We start from the raw sequence: 12599 nt of genomic DNA on the forward strand, positions 1-12599 counted from the left end.
CAGGCAGGTGATAAGACCCCAGGACTGGATGGAATCCCTGGTAAATTTTATAAAGAGATTTTTGACTCAATTAATTTACAAATGAAGGACCTATTCAATGAGGTCCTAATAGAATCCAAGATACCCCGGTCCTGGACAGAGGCCTATATTTCCCTAATCCCAAAACCTGATACCAATAGAACTTTGATTCAGAACTATAGACCAATCTCGCTCCTGAATGTGGACTATAAGATTTTTGTGACAATTTTAGCTGAGAGGCTTCAGGTGTTTTTGTCCCGTTTTATCCACCAAGACCAGAATGGTTTTTTACCCCATAGGCATCCGAGGGATAACCTAAGAGTAGTATTGAATGCCTTAGAATACTATGAGACCCATCCAAACAAATCTATGGTAATGATCTTTCTGGATGCTCCAAAGGCCTTTGATAGAGTCAACTGGAACTTTATAATACAACAATTGGAAGTGATGGGCTTTGGTTCTTAATTTACAAAGGCAGTTCAAGCTATCTATGCTAAGCAGTTGGCAAGGTTGCTGCTCAACGGATTAATATCAGAGGAGATACAGATTTGTAAGGGTACTAGACAAGGATGCCCTCTTTCACCACTGCTCTTTATCTTAACTCTGGAACCATTTCTTCAAATGATTAGACAGGATTTGGAAATTAAAGGCTTAAAAGTTAAAGGGGAGGAATATAAACTTCAAGCATTTGCTGACAATTTGGTTTTTATATTAGAAGATCCTCCGACTACAGGGCCAAAACTACTTGTAAAATTGGATTACTATGGAGAGGTAGCAGGATTAAAAATTAATAAGGATAAAACTAAAATGCTAACAAAAATTTTGTTGTATATTCAAAAGGAACAGATCCAAAATATTATGGGGATTAATTGTGTTAAAAAAATTAAATATTTGGGTGTTTGGTTGACAAACAAGTGCTCCACCATCAAAGAGCTTAATTATTCAAAACTGTTAGTGGATACAGCAAAAGACTTGGATAGATGGCGGCATATACAGATCTCGCTTTTGGGTAGAATTGCCGTGATAAAAGCTCATATCCTACCGAAATGGATCTTTTTATTCCAAATGGCCCCTGCAAGATTGGGGAATTTTTTTTTAGGAAATTAGATCAAATTTTGGGTAAATTTATCTGGCGAGGGAAAAAACCTCGTATAAAAAGTAAGATGTTGCAGGAGCATAAAACAAAAGGTGGCTTGGGGCTCCCTATGTGGGAACTTTATTACCAAGCCTCTTCCTTTGTTTGGATAAAAGATTGGGTGACCCTTTCAAGGAAATGTATTTTGACACTTGAAGGGTATGATTTGCAGTGAGGTTGGCATTCCTTTTTATGGCCACAGAAGGATAAGCAATCTAAGTATTTTACCACTCATTACATTAGAGGAAATTTGCAAAGGATTTGGGAGGTGGTTAAAAAACAAGTGTATACACAGGTCCCCAAATGGGTATCTCCGCTAGAAGTGGTGACCCTCCCGACTGTACACAGCATAAAGAGAAATTGGACCTATGGTGACTTGTTGGATGCAGGTGGGAAACTTAGATCCAGAGCTGATCTTCAAATTAGAGGATGCAACATAGATTGGTGGTCCTATGCCCAAATACAAACTAGAACCTCCAGAGACAAACAAGAGTATGGTATCACTCTTCAATTACAATCAATCGATAAACTCCTCTTGGGTAGTCAAAGGAAATTTATCTTTATACAAGCTTCTGCTGTCCAGTTTCATGGAGGAAGAGATTGTAAAAGACACGATGATTGCCTGGGGGAGAAATATTGGGAGGACAATACAGCTTGATATGTGGCAGAACTTATGGAATAAGACCATGAAACTGACTCTATCCTCCTTCTTTAAGGAAAATTTCTATAAAATGATCTACCGTTGGTATCTCCCCCCTGTTAGAATCGCTAAAATGTTTCCAGGATCTTCTGACAGATGCTGGAAATGTTGCTCGGCCAAGGGTACCTTCTTCCACCAATGGTGGACCTGCTTATATGCCAGATGATATTGGAGAAAAATTCAACAGTGGCTGTTGGAAGTAACCGGCGTGAGCTTCCCTATGCAGCCAGACTTCTAATTATTGGGTATAAGACCAGACAATATTGACAAAAGAGATTGGTATATATTTGTTCATGTCTCAGCAGCGGTGAGGATGGCCTTTGCCCAATTGTGGAAGGACCCAGATATACCCCCTGATCATTTGATAATAAACAAGATTCTCCGCTGTGCCGAGATGGACAGGTTAACGTACATTTTAAAAGATAAACGTGAATCACTATATAATGTAAGTTGGAACAAATGTTTTGTATGGCTTAAAAGAAGGCTCAATTTAGGAGACAAGTGATGAGATCGCCCACTCAATTGATTTGTGTAATTTATTAGGCCTACAAGGTTGATAAGATATGACCAATGGTAGTTTTGTTTTTTGGGTTTTTTTTTTCTTTTTCTAATGATAAGGATATTCTATGTATTGGAAAGTTTAGCTGGGATGATATATTTTTTTGTTAATAGAAGAGTAGATATAACTCTTGGTCTGTTTTATTTGTTTTTCACGATTTGTACTATGTGATTATATGGTTTGTGTCTTTAAACCCCTTGTCCCTTTCCCTATGTATTATTCTGTTGTCAATTTTACTGTAAATAATTAATAATGATTTTTTTTAAAAAAAAAAGAATCCACATCGATTTTGCGGGACCATTTCAGGGACAGCTGTTCCTCATTGTGGTGGATAGTCACTCTAAGTGTTTAGAGGTTACACCCATCCCGACTATGACTATTCCCAGGACCATCCAGGAACTGTGCAGGATCTTTGCCACGCACAGGTTACCTGACATGCTAGCCTCAGACAATAGGACTCAGTTTACCACTGCAGAATTCGTCTTTTCTGAGGGCTAACTTGATTAGGCACACCACTTCAGCCCCCTTTCACCTGGCCTCAAATGGCCAAGTGGAACACATGGTCTGAACAACCAAAGAATCATTATAGAGGATCATAACTGGCGACTGGCAGCACAGGCTAGCCAACGTTTTACTCTGCCAATGCATGACCCCCTGCACTTCCACGAGCAGAAGTCCAGCAGAACTTAGATGGGGATGGTGCTTGATCACTAAGTTAGATCAGTTGCATCCAGACCGAGTTGCATCAGACTCAGCATAACCAAAACTACCACAAACTTTGCAAGTCAGTGACCAGGTTTGTGCCCAGAATTATGGTCAAGGGGCACTGTGGGTGGTAACTGTGGTTGCTAAGGTGTCAGGGCCATTCTCTTATGAAGTGGCCCTGGAAGATGGTTGAGTGCTCCGATGGCACATTGACCAATTGTGCCAGAGGCTAGCAAACCAGTCTCTGGCCCAAGACTCTCATGAAAACCTGACCCAGGGGCAACATGACAGTGGCCTGTCAGCAGAGTCAACATACTCTGATGAGACCCCCAGCAGAAGAATCGGGGGGGTCAGTGGTTGGTGAATTACCCCGCTCACAGAGACTGTACCCACTGAGCAGAATCAGCAGACAGCTCCAATTTCCAGCCCAGTGGGAACTGTCCCACCAATGGACTTTGGGGTCTACCAGAAAAGACTTTGGGTCTACCAGAAAAGACCAGCCAAAAAGACTTGGGACAACCCAATGCAAACAGGTCTAAGAACACTGGTCTATCCAGCCTGGCAGGCGAGCTGGTAGACCGGGAACCTCCAGAGGTTCTGAGACATTTGGAGTGGTTGAAACGGCTGCCAAAGTATTTGGAGAACTATTTTCAATACTAGAGACTGTGAACCATCTAGGGGGAAGGGGTGTTATGTAAAATATTTGAAAACCATTATTGCTAGTTAACTACTGTGTCTGTTCAAACTCCAGACTGCTTGTCTCCAGAGTTGTTACTTGTGTTTTAAGTGGGAAGACTGCTTTAATTCTATTGGCTGCCACCTAGTGGTAATCCATATAAATAGAAGCTTAGCGGCAGTTCGTGCTTGTTTCTGTGTTAACCTAATAAAAATGTTGCTGTTTTCACCAAACGCCTCATCAATGTCTCACTGATCCTGAAACATAACAGTGGCAATGAGGATGAGATGTGCTGCTAAGGTCATTGATTTAGGGTCATTGATTTAGCCATTTCTTAGAATCTAGTCATGAGACAGCTAACCTACATGTGTGTGGCAGTTGATGGGTACTGAGTATCAGCCCTTCATCCCATATATGAGACTCTGGGCCTGCAACTGATCCATGGACGAAAGGATGGCTCTGCTGTGAACTGCAGATGAGATAAAGGCAATATGAGGTTGTGGCATGCAAAAATTGTTATAGGGGAACATTGATGTCATATGATAGGGATGTAAGGATAGGTGTATTTTGGAAACCTGAAATGAATAAGGGTCTCAGGAATAACTTTATATTTCAATGATATAAAAATTGTTTCTGTATAATTTCTGAACTATTTGGTTGTGGTGTACAGGGCTCACTTCTTCATTGTTTATATAATCCTATCCCATCCTCATACTTCTGTGGATATACAGTATTGGAGCTACAAGTTCCTGAATTCTCAGGTAGCATAGGCAGAGTATGAAATTTTGGAAGATTTGGAGATATCAGATTGGGAAAGGCCATGCCCACGAATTCCCACCACAAATCAGTTTCACATTAGAGGATTACAAATTAAAAATTACAAACCAAAGTTGCAATCCTCCAGGATGAAATATCAACTAGAATCCAATGAGACTTACCTTTAAACTGTAGCACAGTAGCATTTACTCCTTACTGGTAGTAGTTTTTTTTTTAACCTAGGATTGTACTGCTGTGTGTGATAAAAAGGTAAGACATGAGAAATAAAATGCTAGAATGAATTAATGAGAGTAACATACCAAGACAAAGGGCTAATTTCACAGAGATTATGAAATGATTTATATAGTCTAGAAAATAACCAGCTTACAATATACTATGTTCTGATAATATGCACTTTTATTTATACTCAGAAATACAAATGTCAGAATCAAAATTCAAATATAAATATTGGTCTAGACCAGGGGTCAGCAACCTGAAACAGTGAAAAAGCCACTCAGAACCGGTTCCCTCACAAAAGGAAAAACTGGGAGCTGCAAAAAATGTGTGCACGTGTGCGTACATGCACGCATGCGCAGAACAGGGTTTGACTGAAGAGTGGAGACAAGGTGAGATATGCACCTACCCTGCATATTTGAATTGATTGGTTGAACTTTTTTAGTCCCACTTTTTTTTGGGACTGCACATGGTAGAGGCCTGGGAGCCGCAGGAGACGGCTGAAAGAGCTGCATGCGGCTCCGGAGCCGCGGGTTGCAGACCTGTGGTCTAGACACACAGCCCCACCTTTTAACATAAAATTGCATGTGTATGCATCACCTAGGTGGAGTTTTCTGCTGGCAACACTAATGTAAGAAACAAAAGATGCTTGGTTGTAACTGGGAGTGACTGGGTCTTTCTTTGGAAAACCCTTTGGGTACTACTAAAATGACTACCTAAGCTAGAATGGAATATTGGCATACTAGTGCTACCTGTATTAATCAAGGCACATTGGGCACAGAATTTAGTTCTCATTTCACTAGAACATCACAAACAGCATTGTTAATAAAGATGAGAAACATAACATTGAAAGGGAATGAGCTAATTTTTCCCCCCAGTTGTCTCACTGGCAGTCCAAATCAAAACAGTTATAAAATAAAGCATAACATAAACTGCATAATACCAGTCATTGAGATTTGCTTTCTGATTAGATTGCTTATTTTAGTACTGTTGCTATACCTTTTGATTTATGGTAAAGACTTGGCAATGAATATCAAGTAAAAAAAATGAGGATTTGATTCTGTAAATAATAATAATAATAATAATAATAATAATAATAATAATAATAATAATAATAATAATAATAACAACAACAACAACAACAACAACAACATTTGAAAGGACCTTGGAGGTCATCTAGTTCAACCCGCTGCTCAGGCAGGAAACCTTATACCATATCAGACAAATGGCTGTCCAGTCTCTTCTTAAAGACTTCCAGTGTTGGAGCATTCACAGCTTCTGGAGGAAGATTGTTCCACTGATTAATTGTTCTGTCAGGAAGTTTCTCCTTAGTTCTAGGTTGCTTCTCTCCTTGGTTAGTTTCCATCCGTTGCTTCTTATTAAATTTGTATGCTGCTCATCTCACTTATAGATAAATTCTCTAACCAAGAATATTTTAAGCATGTTGTTTGGCCCTGTCTTAAAAATATATTTTGACTGCAAGTTTATGCTTATTGAACATGCTTTGGCTTTAAGTGGGTTTGAAATTATAGTTATATCATTAATTAATGAGGAGGATATACTAACTTCATTCTGGTAAATAAATTAAAATATAGGTAAGAGTACAGAAAACTTTAAATCTTGTTTTTAGATGCACCAGATATATTGTGAATCCTATTATCTCGAGTTACAATGCTTTTTTGAAATGAGCAGAGTTTTAAGCCAACATATTTGAAAAGTCCTACATTAGAGAAGTCAATCTATCTTTTTCAGTTACCCATCTACAGAGAAATAGAACTGTATCACCATTCTATGTGACAAACTTTACTAAATGCTCAGTGATCCAGACAGAAACATAAGAAAAGTGCTCTTTCTGAATTAAAGTGAGGTAATCTAGTTCAATATTTTGCTACAAACAGGCTCCAGTACAAGCTAGAGATTGATGTAAATGTTTAGATGCACATGATTATAATGGTTATTCGATAATCTATATTAACAATGCCTCTGACATGTGGATGTCTCAGGATCCAATCTGGGTCAGTCATTGGGACCAGAGGCTTAGTTTTCTGAGCTTTTGGTCTTGTGCTGGAGCCCATCTTCAGGAACTTCTTTCACAGTCTGGTCTGAAAGCTTGGAAGACTAAACTTCTTGTCCTGGTGATCGATCCAGATTGGATCCTGCAACATTATCCTGGGACACGTATATTTGCCTTCATTCATGTGGATGTCTCATTTAATTATTAAGATCTCATTGAAAGATCTTCAAGCATTCCTTGGCAATTCCTCTGATTCATCTTTGGTAGATCATCAAGCTTAGAAGGCAATGAAGGAGAAGAATTTTTTATATATGGATGCAATTTTATTCACTTGAATATTGTCCTTAACAATTTAAAAGCCTTTCTTCATAGTATGTGGGAGAAGGAAGGAAGGTACGTTGATCCAACTCATCTTTCCTAATCTGGGTACATTCTATGTGTTTGGAATTCAACTCCCAGAATTCTTGGTAATTGTCTTGACAATTAGAGAATCCTGAGCACTGAAATCCAGATTGTGCCCATGTGAATAATCAGTAAAATCCTCCAGGACATACAAGAATTATTATATAGCATAAGATGAACAAAGTTTTTCAGGAAAAAATGCTAGACAGTAGTGTTACATATAAGACTGAAGTTTGTTTTGTTTTTAACAACTGTAACTTTAAAAAAATATAGCTTGATTCTATTAGGCTCTATGGGAAGAGAATTTCTGATATGATCAGGTAAAGAAGTCACCCCCTCTACTAGTACTAGAGGGCTAGTACTAGTAGCGCCAGAAAGAATGAAGCGACTGGGCCAAAGCCGAAAGGACGCTCAGCTGTGGATATGTCTGGTGGTGAAAGGAAAGCCCGATGCTGTAAAGATTTTTTCTCCATAGGAACCTGGAATGTAAGATCCATGAATCAAGGAAAGCTGGACGTGGTCAAACAAGAGATGACAAGACTAAACATTGACATCTTAGGTATCAGCGAACTAAAATGGACAGGAATGGGTGAATTTAATTCAGATGACCATCAGGTATACTACTGCGGGCAAGAATCCCTCAGAAGAAATGGAGTAGCCTTCATAGTCAATAAAAAAATAGGAAAAGCAATACTGGGATACAATCCTCAAAATGACAGAATGATCTCAGTTCGAATCCAAGGCAAACCATTCAATATCACAGTAGTCCAAGTCTATGCCCCAACCACTGGTGCTGAAGAGGATGAAATTGACCGGTTTTATGAAGCCCTACAGCACCTTATAGAACTAACACCCAGAAATGATGTCCTTATCATCATGGGGGATTGGAATGCTAAAGTAGGAAGCCAAAAGATAACTGGAATAACAGGCAAGTATGGCCTTGGAGTACAAAATGAAGCAGGGCACAGGCTGATAGAATTTTGTCAAGAGAATACGATGGTCATAGCAAACACTCTTTTCCAACAACCCAAGAGACGGCTTTACACATGGACATCACCAGACGGTCAACACAGAAATTAGATTGACTATATGCTCTGCAGCCAAAGATGGAGAAGCTCTATACAGTCAGTAAAAACAAGACCAGGAGATGACTGTGGCTCAGACCATGAGCTTCTTGTTGCAAAGTTTAGGCTTAAATTAAAGAAAGTAGGGAAAAGTGCTAGGCCAGTCAGGTATGAATTAAATCATATCCCTGTTGAATATACAGTAGAGGTGACAAATAGATTTAAGGAATTAGATCTGATAGACAGAGTGCCTGAAGAACTATGGACAGAGGTTTGCAACATTGTACAACAGGTAGCAACCAAAACCATCCCAAAGAAAAAGAAATGCAAGAAAGCAAAATGGCTGTCTGAGGAAGCTTTGCAAATAGCTGAGGAAAGGAGGGAAGCGAAAGGCAAGGGAGAAAAAGAAAGATATGCCCAATTAAATGCAGAATTCCAAAGAATAGCTAGAAGAGATAAGAATGACTTCTTAAATGAACAATGCAAAGAAATAGAAGAAAACAATAGAATAGGGAGGACCAGAGATCTTTTCAAGAAAATTGGAGAGATGAAAGGAACGTTTCATGCAAAAATGGGCATGATAAAGGACCAAAATGGCAGGGACCTAACAGAGGCAGAAGAGATTAAGAAGAGGTGGCAAAATTACACAGAAGAACTATACAAGAATGAGCTTAACGTCCCTGATAATCACAATGAGGTGGTCACTGACCTCGAGCCAGACATCTTAGAATGTGAAGTGAAGTGGGCCTTAGAAAAGCTGAGCAACAACAAAGCTAGTGGAGGTGACAGTATTCCAGCTGAGCTATTCAAAATCTTAACAGACGATGCAGTAAAAGTGCTACACTCAATTTGCCGGCAAATTTGGAAAACTCAACAGTGGCCACAGGATTGGAAAAGATCAGTTTACATTCCAATTCCAAAGAAAGGCAGTGCCAAAGAATGTTCAAACTATCGCACCATTGCACTCATTTCTCATGCTAGTAAAGTTATGCTTAAAATTCTACAAGCTAGACTCCAGCAGTATGTGGATCGAGAACTACCAGAAGTACAGGCAGGATTTCGAAGAGGCAGAGGAACTAGAGATCAAATTGCTAACATACGCTGGATCATGGAGAAAGCTAGAGAGTTCCAGAAAAACATCTACTTCTGCTTCATTGACTATGCTAAAGCCTTTGATTGTGTGGATCATAACAAACTCTGGCAAGTCCTTAAAGAGATGGGCATACCAGGCCATCTTATTTGTCTCTTGAGAAATCTATATGCGGGCCAAGAAGCAACAGTGAGAACTGGACACGGAACCACTGATTGGTTCAAAATTGGGAAAGGAGTTCGGCAAGGCTGTATACTGTCGCCTTGCCTATTTAACTTATATGCAGAGCACATTATGAGAAAGGCAGGGCTAGATGAATCAAAAGTTGGAATTAAGATTGCCGGAAGAAACATCAACAACCTAAGATATGCAGATGATACCACTCTAATGGCAGAAAGTGAAGAAGAACTAAAGAGCCTCTTGTTGCGGGTGAAGAAGGAGAGTGCAAAACTTGGGTTGAAACTAAACATTAAGAAAACCAAGATCATGGCATCTGGCCCTCTCAATTCCTGGCAAATAGATGGGGAAGAAATGGAGGTAGTGACAGATTTTATTTTCCTGGGCTCCAAGATCACTGCAGATGGGGACTGTAGCCAAGAAATTAAAAGACGCTTGCTGCTTGGGAGGAAAGCCATGACAAATCTAGACAGCACACTAAAAAGGAGAGACATCACCCTGTCAACAAAAGTGCGTATAGTCAAGGCTATGGTCTTCCCAGTTGCAATGTATGGCAGTGAAAGCTGGACCATAAGAAAGGCTGAGCGCCAAAGAATTGAGGCCTTTGAACTATGGTGCTGGAGAAGACTCCTGCGAGTCCCTTGGACTGCAAGGCGATCAAACCGGTCAGTCCTAGAGGAGATCAACCCTGACTGCTCTTTAGAAGGCCAGATCCTGAAGCTAAAACTCAAATACTTTGGCCACCTAATGAGAAGGAAGGACTCACTGGAGAAGAGCCTAATGCTGGGAAGGATTGAGGGCAATAGAAGAAGGGGACGACAGAGAATACGGTGGCTGGATGGAGTCATTGAAGCAGTAGGCGTGAGCTTAGATGGACTCCAGAAGATGGTAGAGGACAGGAAGGCCTGTAGGAACATTGTCCACAGGGTCGCGATGGGTTGGACACGTCTTCGCAACTAACAACAAAGAAGTCACAGCATGGAAAGTGACATTGTGCTGCCACCATGTGGCTGTTCTTGGGAAATTATCAATATGCTAATTAGGTCTGCCAGTACCTTCCCCTTTGTGATGTTTTTCCTATCCTGCTCATGATGCTGTACTAGGATCCACCCCTTCTGGGTTGGACTTCCTCCTTATCCTTGCTCCCTTGTGTTCCATCCTCCATTGTAACATCTGAACACAAGCCATGCGGACAGTAATCCTGTTACTGTCTTTTGACTGTTTTGCTACAGCCATGGAGGCACTTGACCGAGTTGTACCCTTGCGGCCCCTGACCCGGCGCAGATCCCAATGGGCTCCATGGTTCTCCGCGGAGCTCCGGGAGATGAAGCGTCGGAGACGGGGCCTAGAGAGCGTTTGGAGGTCCAGCCGATCTGAATCCGACCGATTGCGACTAAGAACCCATATTAGGTCTTATCTCGCAGCGATGAGGGTAGCGAGATCTAACTACTTCGCTGCCCTCATCGCGTCCGCAGATAATCGCCCGGCCGCCCTGTTTAGGGTGACCCGCTCCCTCCTTAACCAGGAGGTTAGTGGGGAACCCTTGCAGGGGCGTGCCGAGGAATTTAGTCAACATCTGTCGGACAAAATCGCTCGGATTCGGACCGGTTTGGACTCCGACTGGGCAGTATCGGACGATCAGGACACGAGCGATCTTGTCAATGTCACCTGGGAGGAGTTCGATCCTGTAACTCCGGAGGAAGTGGACAGGATCATGGGGAGGCTGAGCTCCACCACATGTTTATTGGACCCGTGCCCTTCCTGGCTGGTTTATGCAGCCCGGGAGGGGACACGAGGCTGGTTCCAGGCGGTTATATCTGCCTCTTTGAGTGAGGGTAGTTTTCCCGCCGCCTTGAAAGAGGCGGTGGTGAGACCTCTCTGTTCTGAACCAGCCCTCTTCCGGCCTTGTAGTAAGGCAAACCCCTATTCTAACAGAAGAGACTGGAGAGCGTCCAAGGCTGAAAAGCGTCTGCCAAGATTTATTAGTCAATTAACAGAACAAGAAACAAAAACACAGGAACTTGAATCCTCAAGCGGAAGGGTTGCTTTCAGCAACCAGCCCCTCCCCAAACACTCCTTTTATTTAGAGTTCAGGGCGTGGTCTCCCTGTGCCTCCTCCCGAGGAGTCCCACAGCCTTTCTTTGTTTGTTCCTGCTCGACTGCCTCCTGCGTCGGGCGTCCTTGAACAGGAACGCCCGACGCCAGCTGTGGGTCATCATCCTCCGCACTATCGGGCTCACGCAGCTGAGAAGAGGTCCCCGGCTGAGGGCTCTGCAAAGCCTCCAAGCCATCATCAGCCGGTTCGTCTTCCACACCCTCCTCCTCCCCCTCATCTGAGTCATCCGATACATCTGAACCGGCTGCCGGACCCACCGGCTGGCCCTGAGTCATAACACTCTCCTCAAGAAGCCTGCCTTGGACCCGGCTGTTTTGAATAACTTTCGTCCGGTCTCCAACCTTCGCTTTCTTGCGAAGGTTGTTGAGAGTGTGGTGGCGCATCAGCTCCCTCTGGTCCTGGATGAAGCGGATTATCTAGACCCGTACCAATCGGGCTTCAGACCCGGGTACAGCACGGAGACGGCATTGGTCACGCTGGTGAATGATCTCTGGAGGGCTCGGGACAGGGGATACTCCTCTGTTCTAGTCCTATTAGACCTCTCAGCGGCTTTCGATACCATCGACCATGGTATCCTGCTGCGGCGTCTCATGGGATTGGGAGTGGGAGGCACGGTTCTTCAGTGGTTCTCCTCCTATCTCCTGGGGCGCTCGCAGTCAGTGTTGGCAGGGGGGCAGAGGTCGACCTCGAGGCCTCTCGCTTGTGGAGTTCCTCAGGGGTCGGTCCTCTCGCCCCTTCTGTTCAACATCTACATGAAACCGCTGGGTGAGATCATTCGTGGTTTTGGAGTTGGGTATCATCAGTATCATCAGCATCAGTATGCTGATGATACCCAACTTTTCATTTCGACCCCAAACCACCCCAGTGATGCCCTCAATGTGATGTCCCGGTGCCTGGAGGCGGTCCGGGTCTGGATGTGGAGGAACAGGCTTCGTCTCAACCCTGACAAGACG

This window comes from Vipera ursinii, assembly GCF_947247035.1.
Source record: "Vipera ursinii genome assembly, chromosome: 4".
Taxonomy (NCBI): Eukaryota; Metazoa; Chordata; class Lepidosauria; order Squamata; family Viperidae; genus Vipera; species Vipera ursinii.